The sequence below is a fragment of the Molothrus aeneus genome, unplaced genomic scaffold, assembly GCF_037042795.1.
Source record: "Molothrus aeneus isolate 106 unplaced genomic scaffold, BPBGC_Maene_1.0 scaffold_36, whole genome shotgun sequence".
Lineage (NCBI taxonomy): Eukaryota > Metazoa > Chordata > Aves > Passeriformes > Icteridae > Molothrus > Molothrus aeneus.
The window spans coordinates 2342113-2363857 of record NW_027099027.1 but is presented as its reverse complement, the minus strand read 5'-3'; the positions used below and the strand labels follow the sequence as shown (position 1 = coordinate 2363857).

Here is a 21745-nt window from a genome sequence, read left to right as displayed (position 1 = left end):
CCAGCGTGCTCCCAGTTGCTCCCAGTCAGGCCCAGTCTGGGGGATGATGTGCAGGATGTGCTCCCAGTCCCTCTCAGATCCTCCCAGTATTAGTCCAGTCCCTCCCAGTATGATCCAGAGATGAGCCCAGTGTGCTCCCAGTCCCTGCCAGTCTGAACCAGTTGTGCTCCACATGGTTCCAGTTGCTCTCTTTCACCCTCACTTTTGTTCCAGTCACCCCCAGTATCTCCCAGTGTAGCCCAGTTCCCTCCAGCATCTTTGCAGTTCCTTCCAGTATGATCCCATTTGCTCCCAAGCACTCCCAGTCAGCCTCAGTGTAGTGGCACTCACTGCCAGAATGATCCCAGTCAGCTCCAGCATGATCCCAGTTCATCCCAGTATAAGCCCAGCAGTTTCCAATCACCCCCAGCAGGCTCCCAGTCACTCCCAGTTCCTCCCAGTTGCTCCTAGCATGATCCCAGTTGCTCACAGCTGCTCCATCCCAGTCACTCCCAGTATATCCCATTTGCCGCTAACGTGGTCTCAGTTGCCTCCTGCAGGCTCCTACTCTCTCCCAGTATGATCCCAGTATGATCCCAGTGTCCATCAGTGCGATCACAGTCTGCCCTGGCATGGCAGTGTGATCCCAGTATGATGTCAGTACAAACCCAGTCCCGTCCCAGCACAATACCAGTATAATATCAATAGAAACCTAGAATTGTCCCAGTCACTCCCAGTATGATGCCAGTATATTCCCAGTCACTCCCAGTACGATCCAAGTACACAGCCAGTACATCCCCAATACACTCCCAGTATGATCCCAGTACAATCCCAGTATGATGTCAATACAAAGTCAGTACAGCCCCAGTCACTCCCAGTATGATCCCAGTATGATGTCAGTACAAACCCAGTAGAGCCCCAGTCAGTCCCAGTACGATCCCAGTGCAGCCCAGTCCCTGGCAGTGCTGCCACTGCTGGGATCCCCCAGGCCTGTGTGCGTTCCCCCCTGGCGGATGTGCCGAGAGGAGCCCCAAGGGCTGGCAGTGGCCAGGCAGGGTCCCCAGCAAGGCCCAGTTTGGATGTGCAGCCCCCAGTTTGCCCAGTTTGCCTCTCCTTTGGCCCGGGCCGGGTTCCCCCCGCCCGCAGCGGCTGGGAGCAGCCGAGAGCCCCGCGCTGCCCATGCCGACCTGTCCCGGCTCCATCGCCGCTGCTGCCGCGGGCTGCGAGGGCTGCGGGAACGGGGCACCGAGGGTGTGGCTGCTGCTGGGGGAGGAGGAGGAGGGAGGGAAGGGCAGGGATGGAGGGGGAGGAGGAGGTGGGGTAAGGGGGGAGGAGGAGGAGAAGGAAAGGAAGGGGCGGGATGGAAGAGGAGCAGGAGGTGGGGATAAGACAGGGGAGGAGGAGGAGGGGGGATGGAAGAGGAGGAGCGGGAGGAGAAAGAGCAGGGAAGGAGGCGGGGTTAGGGGGGAGGAGGAGAGGGAGGTGGAGATAGGACAGAGGAGGAGCGGGAGGAAGAGGAAGGACAAGGGCGGATCAAGGCTGAGCTGAGGGAGCCACGTGGTCTCAAGCCCTGCCTGAATTCGCAGCCCCCACCTGTGGGATCATCGCCCCCCCCATGGCGCAGGTGAGCGGGCAGGGGGAGCCCGGCCCGGATATCCCGGGGGGTCCCTGGGTTGGGTTTTTGGGGGGATGTTTGGAGAATGAAGAAGTCCAAGGCTGAGCGGAAAAGGCCCCTCGGGGGGACATCGGGGGGTGGCGGTGGCGGCTGCCGGCAGAGGCAGCCTGGAGGAGCAGAGCCCTGTGTCCCCCAGGAGGCCAAAGTGGGGAGGCCAGAGAGGGGGGAGCGCCGCCATTGGCGGGAGCCTCAAGAGCCTGGAGAGGGGCAGGGGGGACTCCTTGGAGCCGCTGCAGCGCAGAGCAGAGAATGAGGGGAGAAGGGAGCCCGGGAGCCCAAACAGCCCCGGCATCCCGAAATGGGGAGAGCCAAGAGGGGGGAGCTTTGGGCATTGCTGGCACTGCCAGCAGCCTGGGCACGGGGGGCACCCAGGAGAAGGGGGAACCCCAAGGCAAGTGTGACCCCAGCAGCTGGGACAGGGGGGAACCCCCGAACACCAGAGGGGAGGGACCAGGGTCGGGGACCCCCTGGGAGGCTTTTTCAGGGCTGAATCTTGGTGTTTGGGAGGTTTTTCTGGAGCCCGGATGGCCGGACTAGAGATGTACCTGGGCAGAGAGACCTTCAAACTCAACGTGTGTTGGCGTAGATGGAACAGGAAAGCCTTATAAATATTATTGTCTGGCTTTTCATTCCAATCTTGCTTATAGTTACTATAAGCAAGATTGGAATGAAAGCAAGCTTTTAGATAGCTTAGTTACTGAACAAAAGGAAAACAATGGTATGGCCCGACTGAAGGTAATCCTCTTCTGATGAAACAATTCCCTCTGCTTGCTGACAGGTCCAAGGGTCAGAGCAGACCCTACTAGCTCAGCAGAAGGGCTCCAAAGAGGAGTTTTTAGGGTTTAAAATGTAACACAGTATGGTGATGTAATGATTCTTACAGGCTGTATGTAAATGCTAAAGAATTTGTATCTTGTACTGGACTGGTTAGTGAGAAATAGAATATTCAACACAGAAGAAGATTTATTGTATTGTAACGGGAACCTTACACTCTTACACTCTTCCCCTCTTACTCTCTCACCCTCTCATCCTCTCTGCTCCTCTCTTCTCTCAGGCCTGCTCCAAGCTGTGGCTGGCAGCTCCAAGCAGGGCCCTGCACCCAGGCCCTTTGCAATAAACCACAAGTTCCACGACCTGGCTGCAGAGATCTCTCGTCTCCGTCCATCCCGACCGTGCTACCCCCGACGCTCCTACAAACACGCTCATCCCTTGTTTTCCCCAAACCAGGATTGCCCATTGCCAACCCTGAGAGGCTGCGAGGAAGAGGAAGATGCTCCGGGACACTGAGGCAGGTGAGGAGGAAGTCAGTGCCCCTTTCCCCTCTGTGCTGCTCCATCTCCCAGCCCAGCTCAGCCCCCGGCTGCAGCACAGCCCTGGGGGGATCTCGTTGCCCTTGCCTGTGGCACGGAGGCAAATCCCATGCTGTCCTTGTCCTTCCTCGCCCAGAGCAGGAGCTGAGCATGGAGAGCAGGGAGGACAAATGCCCGCGGCAGAACCTGGTGGCAGAGGCCGTTTTGAGCGGCTCCACGGCGCAGGAAGCCAACGGGGAGGAAAAGGCCCGGAGATGCCGCACGAGGAGGGACTGCAAACGCAGATGGCGGGGATGTGAGGGGGAAAGAGCCAGCCTGGGCCGGGAAGGCGGCCGGAGATGGAGCCAGAGCTCCATGAGCAGCTCCATGATGGGGAGAAGCCCCACACGTGCGTGGAGTGTGGGAAGAGCTTCAGGTGGAACTGCCACCTGATCAGGCACCAGAGGATCCACACTGGGGAACGGCCCTACGAGTGTGGGGAGTGTGGGAAGAGCTTCAGCCGGATCTCCAACCTGATCGTGCACCAGAGGTCCCACATTGGGGAGAGACCCTATGAGTGCTCCGAGTGTACCAAGAGCTTTCAGACCAGCTCCCATGTCCTCCGGCACTATCAGAGTCACACAGAGGAGAGGCCCTTCCAATGCCCCGACTGTGGGAAGGGATTCAAGCACAACTCCACACTCGTCAGGCACCGGCGCATTCACAGAGGGGAGAGGCCCTACGAGTGTGATAAATGCAGGAAGAGGTTTCAGACCAGCCCTGATCTCGTCCTGCACTATCAGAGTCATACAGATGAGAGGCCCTTCCAATGCCCAGACTGCGGGAAGGGATTCAAATACAACTGCAACCTTGTCAGGCACCGGCGCATCCACACAGGGGAGAGGCCCTACGAGTGTCCCCAGTGTGGGAAGAGCTTCTCCAGCAGCTCTCACTTGACCCAACACCAACGGAGGCACCAGTAAGGGAAGCCCTGCGAGTGCCCCCAGTACGGGAAGAGCTTCGTGCGCTGCTGCAGCTCCATCCCCCACTGGAGGAGGCACTTTGGGCACAGCCCTGGTCACTCACATTCCCTGTGATCCATTTTGGGAACACACCTGGCTGTTTGTCCTTTGGTTTGGCTTTAATTTTTGCTTTTCTCAATATCTTTGCACTCCAAAAACCAAGAGGGATTGTTCTGTCACCTTAAAACCACTCAAATCCCACTGAAAACAACTAAGTTTTAAGCCATAAATGCTCAATCCCACTTCAAATTGCTTGTTCCCTCCTCAAAAAAACTCAGTCCCAGGATAAACTTGCTCAATTCCACAGCCATCAGGGTGAGATGGAGTTGGAAGGAGATTGGGAGAAGTGGGATCGTGTGGAGCAGTGGGATGGGGATTGTGTGGGCCTGGGTGTGTGGGATGTATTTGATAGCAAATAAAACTTTCAAGAGGTCCTGATTTCTGTCCCGTTCATTTTCAGTCAGTTCTTTTTGCAGAGTGCCACCTTGTCAGCTGATTCAATTCCTATAAAAGTCCCATTTTTAAATCATCTAACCCAAACAGTCCAAAAACCAATATCCAAGTAAAGCCACTCACCTGTAATTAAATTTTTAAAAAATATTTTAATTGTTTTTGAGTATCTAAGGGTGATAAAGTTTAATTGTTTGGTTAAAATGTCTGAGAAATTATACTGCTGTTTGGTTTTGTGTTTAGTATATTTGTAATATGAATTGTTTCACTACGGTGTGTTAGATTGTATGTTAGTTTTTTTAGATTTTTTTATCTAAAGTACATTAGTCATCGAGTTAAAACTTTCAAAAGGGATTTCTTGGTATATAATTTGTTTATTTATATGCATTGGTAATATTATAGCAACAATTGTTGTTTTTTTGGGTTGAACCGTTGGAATATTGTAAGGAAGACTTGAGATTTTTATTATAATTTATTTAATTTTAATTATTATTTCTTTATTTATAATTCTAATTTTTTTGAGATGTGTCCTGGTTTAGGGCAAATTTGAGAGAAAACCTCCCCGGGGGCCCCTCCAGAAAGCAAAGCCACAGGGCCCTCCCCCCAACCGGTTCGGGAGGGATTGCTCAGAGAGAAGTGGAAAGAACCTGTTCATTTAACAGGCACAGCACCCCCAGCACACAAAATGAACAATACCCATGACACCGCTCTTTCCCGGCTCTGAAAAGGATGACAAATTCAGAAAGTCTCTCTTGGGGGTGGTCGCTCTGTTCTCAGTCCCTCCGGCGCTGGGGCAGCTGCTGCAGCCACAAGGTGCAAACTCTCGGTGTTTCCCAGGTCCCAGTCCAGAGCAGGTTCAAGTAATTCTGAAAAAAGGAAAGGAAAAACAGTCCAGGGAAAAATTCAGACTGCTTAGCTAAACTAACTAATGAGCAGAAGCAAAAAGCGAGAGCAAAGCAGGAGCAAGAGCAAAGCAAAAAGCCAAGCAAAAAGCAAAAGCAGCACCATGTACTGCCCCGTCTCTGTGTCCCACCAGCTGTGGAGGAGCAGGCTGATAAGAAACCAAAACAAAACTTTCACTCTTCAGAGCCAGTCTTGGAGGCACAGATCATAATATCCAGCATAAACAGAAGACACGAATGGGGATACAAGCATCGTAACGTCACCCTAGGACAATGTCCCAAAGGTCCATTTGCTGTAGATGGGATGACTTGCACGTCAGTGTTTTCCAAGGTAGCTTCTGCTGCTGCTGCCACACCGACTCCTGCGCTCCCTGCTGTGGCTGATTGAAGAATGTCCAGGTTGTGGGGGAGCATTTGTGTCACGGCGCGCCCCCTTTAGCGCTCGGTTCCGCGGTTCCCAGCGGCTCCGTCTCTCTCGTCTGTGGATTTGCATTCGCCGCTTTGGTACCCGTGCTTGTCACATCTGCTGCACTTTCCCTTGGAACCAGTAGCTGTTGCTGTTGGTTACTTTTCTTTACGGCTCTAACTTTGCACCCGTGGCTGCCACACCGAAGGCAAACTCGGTCGGGGCCATTTTCTCTGTGCTGCACAAGTGGCTCAAGGGCAGTTGCCATTGCGTTGCTGGATAGGTGGCCTTGTCCTCTGGAGCTCCTACTCCCAAACAAGCTTCTGTCATGTCTGCCACATTAGCTGTTCTGGGCAAAGTTTGCAGGATCCTTTTGGAGGTGAGATTTGCATTTTCTACTGCTAATTGCATTCCTAGCACAGCTTTAACCTCTAGGCACATTCCTGGAGCCCAAACTACTGCATTTCTGAGGCGGCCTAGGAAACTCATACAAGTCTCATTTGCCTCTTGTCCAATGGTGGTATAAGATGGAGGTGCTAGTCCCATATCTGGAAATGCATGAGAAGCCTCTCATGCAAGTTTCTGAGACTGTTGCAAAATAGCAGTATGCAAACGTGCTTGAGCTTGCGGGTCAGCAAAAGGGCCTCTCTTCAGCATCATTTCTGGGGGGCCAGGCTCCCTAGGGTCTCTTTCTAAGGGGTTTTGATTATTTGTACCATTTCAACACATTCTGTGTGTCCCTGCAAGCAAGAAAGCACCACAGAGCCTCTCCCTCAAAGCCTTGAGGTAGTGCCAAGGCAGAACTTGTTCATGCTCTTTTCCCCTGGTGATTTTCTACTCCCGTCCAGACTCTGATAGCAAAGCCGTGCTGGTGACAAAAGATTGACCTTGGCATCCTGGGGCACTTTCTGGGTGGGTGTTTGAATCTGCTTTTCCAGGCCTCGGGCTGAGCAGGGTGAGGCCGAGGCCTGGGCCCCTCCAGCCGGCGCCGGGAGCCCCCGGGGCAGCGGCGAGGGGCGGCCCTGAGGGGCGGCACAGGGGGCATTTCCCCCGAGCGGGCGGGCGGGCGGGCGGTGGGGAAAGGCGCCCTGGGCACAAGGGCCGGCACAAGGGCCCCGGCTCTCTGCAGTGCGGGCGGCCCAGCGCCAATCGCTGCTCCCGGAGCCGCTGCCAGGGCCGGGTCTCCTCCCCGCCGCTGACCCTGCACCTGCAGCGCTGCCTCCGCCTCTGCCGGGCTCCCCGGCACGGACGGCAAGGACGTGGACACGCTGCAGCAGGGGCCCAGCAGGGACACCCAGATGGTGCCAGGGCTGCAGCTCCTCTCCTGCAAGGAAAGGCTGACACAGCTCGGCTTCTTCAGCCTGGGAAAGAGACCCAGCCTTGATCCAGCTGTGGCCTTCCAGTACCTGAGGGCAACACACAAGAAAGCTGGACAGGGACTTTGTACGAGGGCAGGCAAGGACAGGACAAGGGAGCGTGGATCCAAATTGAGAGAGATTAGGTTTAGGTAAGGGATCAGAAAAAAGACTGTCCTGGAACAGGTTGCCCAGAGAAGGTGTGCGTGTCCCGTCCCTGACAGTGTTCAAGGCCAGGCTGCATGGAGCTCTAGACAAGCCGGTCCAGTGCAAGGGGTCCCCAGCCACAGCAGGGGGGTTGCAGCCATGGGATTTTCCAGATCCCTTCCAAGCCAAACCATGCCACGACTCCATGATTCTGGGATACTTCCCCTCCTCATCCTCTGGCAAAAAAAGAAACTTGGCCCCAAGTTCCACACTGCAGACCATGTCTTTTGGCAGCCTGCAACTGTGTCAACAGAGGATGAAAACAGATGACATTACTGACACGATTTCCCTTTTCTACTTGAAAAGTAAATGCTCTGCTCCTGTCCACTCTGGCAAAATTGTCAGAAGAGGCAACTGTTCCCCATGAAATGCTTGGGCTCATGCAAAGAAGAAAGAAGCCAGAAGCCAACAGTCTTCGTTATTGCTACATTGTTTTCTTTGGTTACTTCTCTAATAGGAATGACTTTGGGGTGTGATTTGTTTGTTTCTCTCTTTTGTTCCTTGGGGCACGCGGCGGCTCCTCCGTTGGGTTCGCGGGGGCAACGGAGGAACGGCCGCGAGCTCCGGCGGCTCCGCAGCAGCAGCAGCAGCACCACCACCACCACCACCACCAGCAGCGCTTCTCTCGATCGGTTTTCTGCTCGACTTCCCACTCGCTCGACATCCCCTTCTCCTCTCACACTCACTCTACTCCTGTCCTGTCCCGTGCTGTCCGTGTTCCGCCTCTCCCAGCCCGGCTGATGCCGCGTCCCGCAAGGCGCCCCTCGGCGGGGCCGCCCCGTGCCCGCCCCTGCCCGGCCCGCCGTGGTTCTGCCTCGGCCGGGCTCTCTCCGTCCTGGCTGTGGCGCCGCTGGAAGAGCCGCTCGCTCTGGTGCTGGCGGAGCAGTGTGGGCTTTTGGCTGCGCCTGGCGCGGGCTCTGGCCCAGCCCCGGCCAAGGCCCCGGGCCCGAACAAAGCCCCTGCAGCGGTTCCGCCCGCAGCTGCCCCGCTGCCTCCCGGCTCCTGCCCCGTGGCCGACAGCGTGGCCGGCAGCTGCTCCGCTCCGAGCTCCGCCACTCGCCAGCTCGGCCGCCGGCCCCGAGCCGCCGCAGCCTGGGGCGGCTCAGCAAGCAGCAGCGCGCCGGGCAGGCGGGTGCCCCGGGCAGAAGAGCGGCAGCGCAGTGCCGCCCGCACGGGCGGAGAGGCCTCCCCTAGAGCAGCTCTAGCGGCAGGGCCCGCTGCGGGGCAGCGGCGGCTGCGGCAGAGTTTACTCCGGTCCCCGCCTCGCCGACGGCGCCCCGGGAAGAGACGGGGCCGGCTCGGAGGGCGGCGGGCGATGAGCTCAGCCTTGGCTCGCAGGCGGCCATCAAGCGAGTGTCCCGGGAGCGCATCTCGGAGTGGGCGCGGCTGGGGAGTGAGCGGGGCCAGCAGGAGGAGCTGGCGGGGCGTGCCGGGCGGGGCTGAGGTGTGGCCCGGCAGGGCGGCAGCTGGAACGCTGCGAGGGCAGCGAGCGTGGAGTGAGCGGGGGCCGCACAGCGCCCCGGGCCGGGCCATGGCGAGCCGCGGCGGGGCCGGGCAGGGGCTGCCCGAGGTGCAGCGCAGCATCGGCCCCGCTGATGGCATCGCAGTCCCCCCGCAGCGCAAGGGCGCCCTTGTGCCCCTGGAGCTGGCGCTGCTGTGGATGGTGTTGCGGCCTGGCTTCTCCAGCGTTGTGAGGCTCCTGGACTGGTTCGAGGTGCCCGAGGGCTTCGCGCTGCTCATGGAGCGTCCGCAGCGCTGTCAGCACCTCTGGTACTTCCTGCACGAGCGGCGGTTCCTGACGGAGCCCGTGTCGCAGGGGCTGTTCCGCCAGGTGCTGGAGGCCATGGGGCACTGCAGCAGCTGCGGCGTCCTGCACCGCCACATCAAGGCCGAGAACATCCTCGTCGACCTGGCCACGGGCGAGGCGAAGCTCATCGACTTTGGCTGCGGCACGATCCTCCAGGACACGTTCTACACCCGGATGTCAGGTGAGCCCAAAGCCGGGGCCCAGCCGGGCAGCGGAGTTCCCCCCTTGGCTAGCAGAGGGGGAAGAGGGAGGGAAGGAAGGAGGGAGGGAAGGAAGGAGGGGGAATCCATCCTCAGCCAGCTGCAGCCAAGTTGCTTTGTGGCAGGGCAGGGGCTGGCTGTTGTGGAACGGGAGCTGGCTGGGAGGGAGGGAGCAGCATGGGCCTGATGAGCTGCGCCCGTGTCCCATAGGAACGCCGGAGTACAGCCCACCAGAGTGGATCCTCTTTGGCTGCTACCATGGCCAGCCAGCCACCATCTGGTCCCTGGGCATCCTGCTCTATGAGCTGCTCTGTGGGCACCTTCCTTTCCACACCAACAAGGACATTGTCTGGGGCCAGCTCTTCTTCCCACCCTGGGTGTCTCAAGGTGGGGATGCGCCTTCAAGGCACGAGGGGAAGAACGGGGTTGGGAGGGGCAGCTGGCACATAAGCGTCCTGCTCTTGCAGCTGGTGAGGAGGTGCATCTCCTGGGCTTAGCTGAAGGAAGTGGCACCTGTGCCTCTGTGCTGGTGTCCTCCGCAAGACAGGATTGATAGGAAACTTTTGGCTGCAGCTCTGAGCACTCCTGGTGTGGCCTGGGCACTGTGGAATGTGGGAGAGCATGGACAGGAGCCTTGTCCCGCTGAGCGGCGGTTTCTGGTTTCTCTCCGCAGAGTGCCAGCACCTCATCAGGTGGTGTTTATGCATGGAGCCCACAGACAGGCCAGCTCTGGAGGACCTTTTTGAGCATTCTTGGCTGCAGGAGCCCGGCCTGGCCCAGGAGACAGCAGAGATGCCTCCCTGTGCACAGTAGGATCCAGGAGCCCAGCAAGCAGCAGCGGCACGCGTCTCGTGGCGCTGGAAGAAAACCCCGGAGTGTTTCCCTGCGGCCGCGGCGCGGAGGAGAGAGCGCAGCCGAGGAGATGCTGCTTCCGCTGGTCCCCTCGAGCTGTGGAGGGAGCGGCTCCGTGCTGCCCTTCCCATTGGAGAAGTGGTGGCAGTGTGGTGAAGGTGCCACGGACTGGGACAGGGGAAACATCCCCCTGCAGCTCAATGGCATTGTGATGTCCCCGCAAGCCGGGGCACAGCTGGCGCGTTCTTCTGGAGCACGACATGGAGCTGGGAACACCATCCTGGATCTGGCCGCTGGCGGGGCAGAGCCGATTGGCTTTGGCTGCGGCCCCTGCCTGGAGGACACACTCTGCGCCCCGATGGAATCAAGATGAGTCCCCAGCCGGCGCAGGGGCGGGGGATGCTGGTGCTTCCAGGCACGGCAGGGCTTGGCCTGGCCACGCGCCGGAGGTTCCTCGCTTGGCGGCGCTGGGGAATATTAATTTTTCCGCCGGCCGCCGAGCTGCTTTTTGGCAGGACAGGGGATGGATGTTGTGGAAGGGGAGCCGGCTCCTGGCCTTGCTGACAGCTTCTGCCAGCCAGCCTGGCACGGGCTGAGGCGGGGGCAGCCAGCCTGACAAAAGCATCCACCCATGTGGATGGGGGCAGCAGAGGGGGACGGGTTCCGAAGCCGTGCCCCAGCTGGTCTGCTCTGCAGGCCCTTGAGGAAGGGGTGCATTTATGGGCGGGAAAGGTGGGGATTTTCCCCACCCGTGAACTGGTTTAATTCTCACATGGAGTGGTCAGACCCTCCTCAGGCCCATGAAACGGTGACAGGCTTTGTGCTTTTTCTGTTTCCAAGTCTTGTTTTGAATTGACTTTAGTGCAATTGTTCTTTGTTTTTCCCAGGAGGATTACACCTGGTGCCTGGACCGGACGGGGAAGCGCCTGCAGCGTCCGTGGAGCTCGTCCAGTGCCAGCGCTGCCCCCGGGGCCACGGTCTGCAGGGACAGCCCCTTCGAGAAGGACGAGGACCTGGTTTGGGATCGGCTCCTCTCCTGGCAGCAGCTCTCCAGAGGTGGGCACCCGGCTCCACAGCTCGGCTGGCAGAAGGGCTCCGGGCAGGCGGCAGCGGGCACACGGGCATCCCGCTCTTGCAGCTGCTGAGGAGGTTGCTGTGCCGGGATTAAGCAGAGGAGGTGGAACGTGGCCTGCCCCGCTGCCCTTCTCTAAAGACAGAGAATGGGTCAGGAGGTTTGGGCTCTGAGCACAGCCAGCAGCCTGCCCGGGCACAGGCCATGGCGGGACAGGGGGACAGGAGCCTGCTGCCACTGACCGTGGCTCTCTGGTTTCTCTCCGCAGGCTGCCAGCACCTCATGCCATGGGAACGGCACCGCTCGGCCTGCCAGGCTGGGAGGGCTGGAGGGCGGCCGGTGTTCATTTGCTGTCAGAAATAAATTGGGTTTTTTGTCATTGTCATCATCGGAGCGTTTCTTTCCTCCTTTTCCAAGCTCTTGGCCTCCCTTCCTCCAGGGTAATCTTTTTTGTCCTTCCTCAACCGCTTGATGGCATTTGGCAGGGGGGGTTAAGCAACGTGAAAAATTCAACAACAGCTCCCGTTGCCAACTGCAGCAGCCCCTTCAAGAGCCCTGAGCTTCCACCAAGGTCAGTGTGTGCCTTGCAAAAGGAAGTGCTTTGCAGTGATGGGGTTGTTGCCCTGCTGCAAAAGCTGGGAGGAAATCAGAAATGGAAAAATGCCAATTTGGCTCAACCACCGCCCAGGATCTTCATCTTTTCCCTCTTCTCCATGACAGGCAGGCAGGGCTGGACTCCAGCAAGGTTCAAGTCCTTGGTGCTCTCTGGCATCAAAGGGATCAAGTAAACTCTTGCACGCAGGGACTACAACAGGGCTTCTTGTCAGATCCCAGGAAATTCCTCTGGCTGCCCTGGAGGACTCGAGCCCCTGCCCAGGGCGCTCAGAGACCCTGGCACAGAGCCCAAGACCCCTGTGCCTTTGATTTAGCCCTTGGAAAAATCAACCTTACATGAAGAATTGTGAGCCATGACAGTTTAAGTAGAATGATAGTGAATTTATCCCAGGGTGAAAAATAGATTGTTGGGGTTTCTAGAATGGGGCTTCAGGGGGCAAGATGGAGGAATCTGGACGTGTCCAGCCTTTCTCCTTCTTCTTGGCCTTCATCTTCTGCTGTGATGTTGGCACTTTTAGAATGGTTTAGAGTAGAAGCTCACTGTCTAACATAGGTGATAGGTATTGGAAAGTAATTGTAAATATTGTACAGGTAGTTTTTAGGATTAAAAGATAACGCCGCCCTGGGGCAGGCAGAGTGCCTTAGACTGTCTTGCTGAGAGGACCTTGGCAGTACAGGAGAAAGAATTTTATAGATAAGATACAAGAAACAACCTTGAGAGCCAGAAATGAAGAGCTCTGACTCCTTCTTCGAGCGCCGGGCTGGGAAAAGAGACTTTGGAACTTATCTCGGGCTCACTCTGACCAGCGAGAGACCCCGAGAGCATGAGTCCGTAAGACGAAATCTTGAAGGATTGGCTCCAAAACATAAATATCCTTGTTGGCCGTGTCTTCTTGACCAAGAAATCCTTCAAAGCTCTTGTAACTACAAGTCTTGCGGCCCTGTGAGCCATGCAGTGCAGATGGGAGCCAAACTCACCCTTCCTGTCTATGTAGAAGAGAAGAAAAAGCAATGGCATCATCTGAAAAACTCAGAGGTCCGCTCTCTAGCACCTTCCAAACTCCTTCAAATCGCCCAAAGTAGGATTTAGCTAAAAATAGGTGTCAAGGACTCTTAGTGCTGGCTCTTGGACTCCAGAGCAGCTGCTTTAGAATCTTTCACAGAACCCTGTGCAGTTCTGTGGTGCCAGAAATGGATCATTTGAAGAAACTTTCCCAACTGACTTGCATGGACGTTTGTTTGAAGGGTATTTGAGGAGAAAGGCTCGCGGTAGAGCTCTGGGCTTTGGCCTAGCTGTGTCCCCTGCTGATTGTCAAGTGTGCCATCAGCTGCAGGGCTTTCTGGGCTAAAACTATCATCAAGTCACTGGGACTTGCTCTTTTTGGCCTCTAAAAGCTGGAGCCACTTTCGGGGCAAATTTGGAGACCTCATCTCTGGGAGGATGGAGCAGCTAGGATTTTCCCAGTTGCTGGCAATGGTTCTCCAGGCCCTGGGTGTAAAACGGGGCTGCCCAGCAAGTGCGGATCTGCAAGGTGATAAACTATTGTCTTGGTTTGAAAAGAGAGGTGTCTGCTAAGGAAGGCAGAAGCCTTCTCTGAAATGGAAAATGTCAATCCCCTCCCTTCAAATGATTCTCATTTAGAAATTCAAATGCTCTTGGGGAAAGATATGGGGATAGGACTGAGCCCGCAGAGCTGGGCAGCGTTTGCTGATGCTCTGAGCCCTTCCTAAAGATCCTGTGCGGGCTGTCTCAGACACCTGGGGCCAGGGATTCCTTCCAAGCTGGGCCACTTTGGCTGGGCCGGGGGCGGCCCCGGGGCAGAAGGCAGTGTGTGCAAGGGCCCTGGGTGGCACGCTGCAGCACGGTCACCGTGCCATGGAACGGAAGCCGGTGTCCAAGGCCCCTTTGTGACACGTGGGAAATAGAAGCTTGCCCGGCTGCTGGCAACACGCAACGGGGCACAAGGGGACAGAGCAGTGCCGTGAGGAGCCCCCGCACAGCGCACTCGCTCCCGTCTGACCCGGAGCTTCTCCGCGGCGCTGTTCCTGCAGCTGAGCTCGAGGCCAGAGCACAGGACTCGCTGACCTGTGGCCTTCCTGAGGCTTCTATTCTGCAGCTGCCCTCAAGGGCAGAGCGTGGGACTTGGTGCCCCAGAGCTTTCCCAAGGCATCTCTCCTGCAAGTAGCTCCAGGCGCAGCCATGGAGGAGAGACCCCCGAGAGTGCCCAAGCTGGCCTGGGTGGAGGAGGAGGAGGAGGAAGAAGAAGGCCCTGGAGCTGCCCCAGCCCAGGAGACAGAAGAGGTGGTGCCGTTCCATCCACCGCAGGAGGGTGAGTGGCAGAGCTGGGCTGCCACAGGGCTGGAGCCTGCAGCCAACTTGGGCCCATGCCATGCCATGCCATGCCATGCCATGCCATGCCATGCCATGCCATGCCATGCCATGCCATGCCATGCCATGCCATCCCCTGGGGAAATGCCCATGGACAGGAGGGAAGAGGGGCCAGACAGACACCCCGCAGTGGCCGTGCTCCATCCCCTGGGGCATCCCAGGGCTCTCCCTGCCTGGGCAGTGCAGGGCTGGGCTCTGTTCTCTGGCCTATCCCGCAGCCCCTCAGCTCTGGCTGCGCTCGCTCTTTGCCAGATGCAGCCCTGGAGCGCACACAAGAGCAGGGATCCAGCCGTGGCCGCTTCCGCAGAACAGCGCAGGTACCTGCAGCCACCCCCACCTGGGCTGGGCCTGCTGTCCCTGCTCAGCCCAGCACCGTGTGTGCAGCACTCCATGCAACATCCCCGGCCTCTTGCCCTTCTCCTACAGCTCATCTGCGACTTTATCCGGAGCATTGGGCAGGAAGAGACCAGCACCATGGGCACTGGGCTCAGAGCTCACTCAGAGCTCCTCAGTCATGAGACCAGTGCCGCCCTGCTGGATTTGCTCCTGGAGAAGGGTGTTGCCAGGCCAGAACAAGTGAGCAGCCTGGGGCCAGGCTTCAATTCCCCCATGAGTCCCGTGGCTTCCCCAGCCACGCCTGCTGGTCCCTGGGAGCCTTTGAGGCCATGGCAGTGCACTGGCAAGGGAAGCACTTCTCTGGGGACCCTGGGGACATCGCTCCCTCTGGCAGCTTTCCAAGTCTCCCCGTTCCTTCTCCAGGTGCCAGCCATGGTGAGGTCCATTCACCGATGGCTCCTGGCCAATGATTCTGCCGAGCACAGGCTGGACAAGGCCCTGCTGAATCTCACCAGAGCACACCCGGGTGACGCAGTGGTGACGCTCCTGCGTGCGGCCCCGTCCTGTGACAGGTATGGGGCCCACCTGCCCAGAGGGCTCAGGCCTCCCCGGCCCATCACCCTGTACCGCCTGGCCCAGGTGTCTGAGCAACAGAGAGTTCCAGGGCCCTCTGGCTGCTGCCTTTCCCAGCCCTGGCACGTCAGCCCCCGAGCCTGCTGCCATGCTCCCTTGCCGTCCCTCAGGGGCCTGTCCCCACAGGGCTGGGCTGCCTGGCTGCTGCCGGCCAGGCCCAGTGGGCACAGGCAGAGCCGGCAGTCAGCCCGGGCCCCTAGGGATGCCCAGGCCACGGTGCTGTGTCTGAGACCCCCCTGAGACAGAGCTCTAATCCCACAGAGCTGCCATCTCCATGTGGAAGACCATCATGTGCTCGTCCAGGACTGCAGAGCCAGTGCTGCTGATCCTCCTGGATGTGCTGGGCAGCTGGCCAGAGCGCAGCACGTGCACCTCCGATGGGGACAAAACGGGTGTCTTTGGCCTGGCTGTGAGTTTCTGCAAGTGGCCTTTGCTGGCCACAAGGCCGCCTCTCCAACAGCTCTCCATCCTCCTTCCACCACTGCATCTCCCTGCCTCAGGCTCTGGCCTCAAACCTGGCCCAGGGGCAGCCTCAGGCCCACCAGGCCCCGTGCTCCCCCTGCCAAGGTCTCTCTGGGCCTCTCCCTGCCCTGCTCGGGCCCTGCCCCAGGGACACCTGGGCACTGAGCGCTGTCTCGGGGGCCTTTGTCCCTTGCAGGCAACCGTGGTGATGTGGAAGATGCTCCAGGAGCCCCATGTGCCACGTGTAGTGACGTCGTATTTCCCCCAGCTATTTGTGCATCTGCTCTTCCAAGTGTTCTTCAGCACAGAAGAGATGCCAGAGGAGGTCGATGCCTTCTGGAAGGAATGCCTGCAAGAGCACGGCCTTGCCACCAGCCCCAACAGGTGCTCCATGCCAGTCCTCCTCTCCCTGCCACGTGGCCTGCCAAGGAGCCAGTGCTGCCAGGGTGACCTGGCCTTTGCTGTGCACACAGGTTTGCAGTGCAGAGCCTGAAGTCCCTGCTCTGCCAAAAGCAGTACAAGGAGGTGGTGGTGTCAGTGGAACGCAAGCGTGGCTGGGACACGCTGCTCTGTGCTGACACCCGCCACTATGCCGTGGGTCTGCTGGCCAGGTGAGACTCCCCTTCTCCCCATTGCTCCCGGCATTTGTGCCCTGTGCCCGGGCTGTCCCACACAGTCCCCGTGGCCCTGGGTCACAGGGCCTTGTCACCGAGGGACGGCCAAGCAGACTGGAAAAGGCTGGGAGGGGAGAGAGCACAGGAGGAAACACCTCCTAAAGGGCCCAGGTCCCCTTGCAGGACGGTGGTGAAAGACCAGCAGGCTCTGCGAGCCTGTCCTTGGAGAGATTTGTTCAGGTTCCTGGTCCCTTTTTCGCCCTCCTAGGGAGATGCGCCATGCTTGTCTTGGGTTGGGTTCCGGTATTGCACACCACCTCCTCTGGCTGCTCAGCACACAGGAGCCACACTGGGATCTGCCCGCCCTGGCGTTCCTTGTGGAGGTGAGCCGGGTGTGCAGCGCTGCCTGGCTGAGCTGCCTCCCAGCTCTCTGCCCTCTGGGAGCCGCAGCCGCCTGGGACGCTGCCCGCGCCCTGTGCTGCTGCTGCTGCTGCTGCTGCTGCTGCCTGGGCCCAGCCCTGTGCGGCTCCGGGCTCCTGCCGGCCGGCTCCCCCATCATTGGCCTGTGCCTTTCAGCTCCTCGAGTGCCTGGATGCCAGTGAATGTGGTGCCAGTGTTGTGAAGGTCTCTTCAAGGTACCTGCAGAGCGAGTGCAGGGAGAGGCGTCGCCTGGCGCTCAGGGCCCTGCTGGAGCTCATTGATGATCCCTCAATGGTGAGAAGGGGGTGGTGGCTGAAGCTGCGCTGGGAACGCAGTCACTTGGCCTGGCCTGGGCTTGGGGCGCTGGGGCAGCTGCTCCCAGCTCTCCTGCCTCCCGCTTCAGCTGCCCGCGTGCTTCGGGACAGGCCTTTGGCCCCTGGGCCCTGCAGCAGCAGGATGGCCTTTCACAGACTTGTGTTCCGCACAGGCCCAAAGAATGTGGAGCCTGACCCAATGCCTCATGGACCTACTGTGCGACAATGATGCAGAGATAGCTGGCATGACCCTCATCACACTCAGCTTTCTATTCCTGCACAAATCACACATTCTGATGTCAACCCCCATTGCCCTGCAGCTGGCTGAGGCGCTCCTGCCACACTTTGACCACGTAAGGCTCTGTGCCCCCAGCCACAGCCACTGGCTGCTGCCTGGAAACTGTGTGCCCTGTGCATTTCCAGCCCTGTGCCCAGGGGGGCCTGCAGGAGCCAATGCTGAGGTATTTTTTCCTTTTTTTTTCCTACAGGATAATAGCCAGGTCCAGCTGCTCTCCATCAAACTCTTCCGAGACATGATGGAGTATTTGGAAGAGAGAGAAAACACTTTGGAAAGCCCTGTGCAACAGAGCTTGCTTCCACTCTTCTTCCACTGCCATGATGAGAATCAGCGTGTGGCAGAGGTGAGGACTTGTGGGCTGCTGCTGTCCCCCTGGCAGGGGGCTCGGCTGCCTCCTGCCCTGCGCCTGCTGGATCGCAGCCTCCTGCAGGCCATGGCACGGGGATGCGGGTGCCGTGCCCTGGGCTGTGGGGCCATCTCCGCGTCCCTGCTGCTCTCCAGGCTTCTCGGGAAGCGCTGCTTTGTGCGGTCAAGGTGATGAAGAGGAGGGATCTCAAGAAGCTGTTGAAGGAGCAGAAACTGTGCAAGTTCAGCGAGTGCCTGGTAAGGAGGGCCTGCAAGGCCCAGCATCAGGCTGGAGAAGGCCCCTGAGGGCGGCGCTCAGTGTGCGGGCCGGGCAGCTGTGCCCCTGCCCGCTGCGGCAGCCAGAGGCCGCGCGGGCTCCTCTCCAGGCTCCCGAGGGCCCGAGCCGGGTGCCCGTGGAGCCCCGGCCCGGCGGGGCTGCGGGGCGGCACCGCGGCTCCCCGGGCAGCAGCCAGCCCGCTGCCCCCTCCCCTCGGGAGCCCTTGGCCGGCGGCTGCTGGCCGCGCCTCAGGGCTGTGCGGGCAGGGGAGGCCGGGGCTGGGCGCAGGCAGCGCCCGGCCCAGGGGCTGAGCCCGCGCCAAGCCTTCCCTCCTGCCGCTCTCTGCAGCTCGCAGAGGACAGGAGCCGAGCGGCCGAGCACCTGCGCCGGGCCCTGCACTACCTGCAGAGCCCACAGGAGCCCCTGCGAGAGGCGGCCATCAGCTTCATGGGTGAGCCACGAGCCCGCGCTCCCTCCCCGGCCCGGCCCGCCGCAGCTCTGCCCCGGCCCCGCCTGCTGCCCCGGCAACGCCAGCCGGGCCCGGCGCCGTGGAGCCCCGCCTGGGCTGGGCATTGCTGCTGCCGCCCTCTGGCAGCCGTGCCCTGGGGCGGCAGCGTGCGCCAAGGGCCGGGCTGAGCCCTGCCGGGCCAGCAGCCCGTGTGGCCGCAGCGCCGGCAGCGCCGCTGGCAGGGAGCTGTGCCGCTGCCGCCGTGACAGGCTCTGTGTTCACAGGCATGGCCGGGCGGCGCCTGAGGGGGCAGCAGCGAGAGCTGCAGCTGATCTGCACTGGTGAGTGAGGGCAGCGGGCTGGCAGCGGGGGCTGCTGGGGGGAGCTGCAAGCCCTGCCCCGGCTGTGGAGGGCTCTGCTCCCGTGGCCAGAGCACACTGAGCTTTCAGGGCCACGGGGGCCATTGGTGGCCCGCAGCTTCGGCCTGATCGCCTTGCTCCCTGCTCCCTCCTGGCCATGGCAAGAGCCGGCTGGCATGGCCCTTGCTGGGGGCTCTCCTCGGCTCCCTGCAGATCTGCCTCTGACCGTGGCTCTGTTGCTCTCTCTTGCAGCCCTTGAAGACAAAACAAATGACATCAGCCTCGCCGTCGGAAGCCTGGCAATTCAAACCCTCTGCATCCTCAAGTCAGGAGAGCGGGCTCCCATCTCCAGGTTCCAGTGGCTCCGAAATCACCTGCGCAGGGCGTGGAAGAGACGGCCTCGTGTGTCACTGCTCGGCTGCCTGCCCTGCCGCAGCTCCGTGGAGAGCTGATCCCAGAAGCTCTTTTTGCTGGGGCCACCAGAGTCAGGAGGAATTTTCTTTTACTTCAAGAATGTTCTTTTCTTTTTTTTTTTTTTTCCCTTTACCATGTAAATATAGACTGTGTTCTAATACACAGACTGCCAGGATCTTTCTTTTGCTGCCCAGGCTCCGCAGGGCCTAGGGGAAGAGGGGATAAAGGGTGCTTGTGCTCAGCCAGCTGCCCAGGCATGCAGTGGGCAAGGGGAAATGGCCAGAAGCCCCTTGGCCTTTGATGGTTCTGCTGAAGCCTTTGTGCTGCCCACAGAGCGGCTGGGCAGGGGCCGGAGCTGCGGGGATCCCTGCCAGAGCGCTGCCTGGAGATGGCCACAAGCCCTGTGCCAGGCAGGAAGCGCCATCCGTGCCCTCCTGCCCATCTGCTGCTGGCTGCCTTGCTGAGGGCTCCCAGGTGCCTCTGCATGGGGCTGCTCTGGAGCTGCTGTGGGGCTGCGGCGCTGCTGCCGGGCAGCTTGGCCGCGCTGGGGCAGGGCCTGAGGGGCTGGGGCGCTGGCAAGCCCTGAGCAATGGGGCTGTCAGAGGCCACAAGCAGCCCCCTGGCAGCCGCCTTCTTCCTGCCAGAGCTGACTTGCCAGACACATCCTGGGCACTCTGGAACTAACAGTTTAATGAAAGGTGGAATCTGTTGCTCTTAAGAGCAAAGATTCATAGCTGGAATAAAGAGTGTTCAGCCCAGCTGTTTCTACGATGAGGCCGTATTTCATCCCCCCTGAAAGTCCTTCATGTTTGCACAGAAAACTGTCCCTGCACAGCCCAATAAATTCCATCACTTCAGCTGGCCAAACAACCACTGTGGTCAAGTGGGGTCTGAGCAGCTTCCAGGATCCCAAGCAGCTTCAGAAGCTTCATTTTACACCTCCTCTTCTCCCAGTGAATACCCACCACCACCATAACTGTGGACCCATAGCTATGGATCACTGGCCTGGCCAGCACAGGGCTAATGTTTGCATCAGCCAGGAGGAGCTGCTCTGCCTGCCTGTCTGTCTCAGCCTCAGCCCTGAGACCCCAAATGCCTCCATTCCGGCCCAATCCTTCCTGGTGCTGAGCATAAGAACTTGTGCAGACAAGAGCAGGGGGGGAATCTCACCAGCCGTTTATCACCTCAGCAACAAGACCTTGGTACCAGGCTGTTATCTGTAGCAGAAAGCAGCAGCAGGAAGGAGACACCAGATCACCAGCCCCAGGCCATGGCCCTGGTGCTGTCCTTACCAGTGATCAGTGTCTGCAGCTCTCCAGGAGCTCAGGGAGCAGGGATGCTCCTCACCATCTCATCTTACCCATGCACCCAAAGCCACGGCCAGCTGTGTGCTCCTGCCCACCAGCACATGCCAAGGCACAGCGTGGGATTCTTGGGGAGGTGTCCTCTGCAGGGCCAGGAGCTGGACTTGGTGATCCTTGGGGGTCCTTTCCAACCCAGGATATTTTGTGATTCTAAGGCTTTGGCCAGCCCAGGTTTCAGCCACCTCCCTGATCCAGGTGTGATTGACCCCAAACCAGATCTTGCCTCTGTCTACCCTCCAGTGCAAGGAACATGTTGCATCTACCCCAGCCCCCTGCTTGTGTCTGATGGATCATGCTGACCTTTTCAACATATTTCTTGGAGTATTATAAAACATTATATAACAAAAAATTTTAAAAAAAGAAAAAACAAACCAAAAAACCAACAAACCAACCCAAACAAAATCAATTTGGGTAATGATGGCCTTTTGTTCCAGTTCATCCTGCACCAAACTCCACAGATGGTAACTCTGAACATTTCCCAGACCTTCACAGTAGAGCTTGGAACTGTCTCTCTGATTTCTTGGTTGTTTCATGACACGTGCATTTCTCCTATATAATCCCAGTGTTTTGCTTAGAAGCCATATTGTAACTGGGAATCAATCTTCTTCATTTGAACATCTAGGACAGATTCACACATCATTTCACCATTAACTAGGACAGACTCAGCCTTGCAGATCTTTCAGGTTTCAAGCCTGGCTGTGTTGTTTCAGTTCTTTGCTGCTGCTTGTGTTTTGTGAAAAAAAAAAAACCAAAAAAACCAAACCAAAACAAAACAAAAAAAACCAAAAAACAAAACAAAAACAAAACAAAACAAAAAACCAAAAAAAACAAAAAAAAAAAAACCCACAAAACAAAAACCCAGACTTTGGGACTTTGTGTTGCAGCTTGAAGAAGAACACAGGTTGTTTCATCACTGTTGTGAGACATGTGTTACCCGGCTCATTAATTCACAACAGTTCTTGTTTTCTCTGCCTTTTTCACGCTGATGTGATACATTTGTGAAGTCCAGGGTTGTACTGCAAGTGATTAATGCTGCAGTAAAGTCTAATAAACTGAGTTTCAGACAAAAAAGTGTGAAAAATGTAACCTCTAAAGTTCTGAAAGCTCACATGTGACAAAACCCATAAATCAGCCCAGAGGCAGTCATTATGGTGAGTTACTAACGTGATTATGCAGCTGCATTTGTCATCATTTCCCATTACGTAGAGAATAAACCTGTCAGGCTGATTTATGGCAGAGGG

The 21745-nt window shown here is 58.3% G+C and overlaps 1 protein-coding gene and 1 pseudogene across 1 annotated transcript in view; one reads left to right on the top strand and one right to left on the bottom strand.

The window, feature by feature from the left end:
- Positions 1-21745, top strand: part of LOC136570728 (uncharacterized) — a 2607743-nt pseudogene that overhangs the window by 265652 nt on the left and 2320346 nt on the right.
- LOC136570729 (uncharacterized) overlaps positions 1-21745 on the bottom strand; it is a 2347277-nt gene that overhangs the window by 117431 nt on the left and 2208101 nt on the right.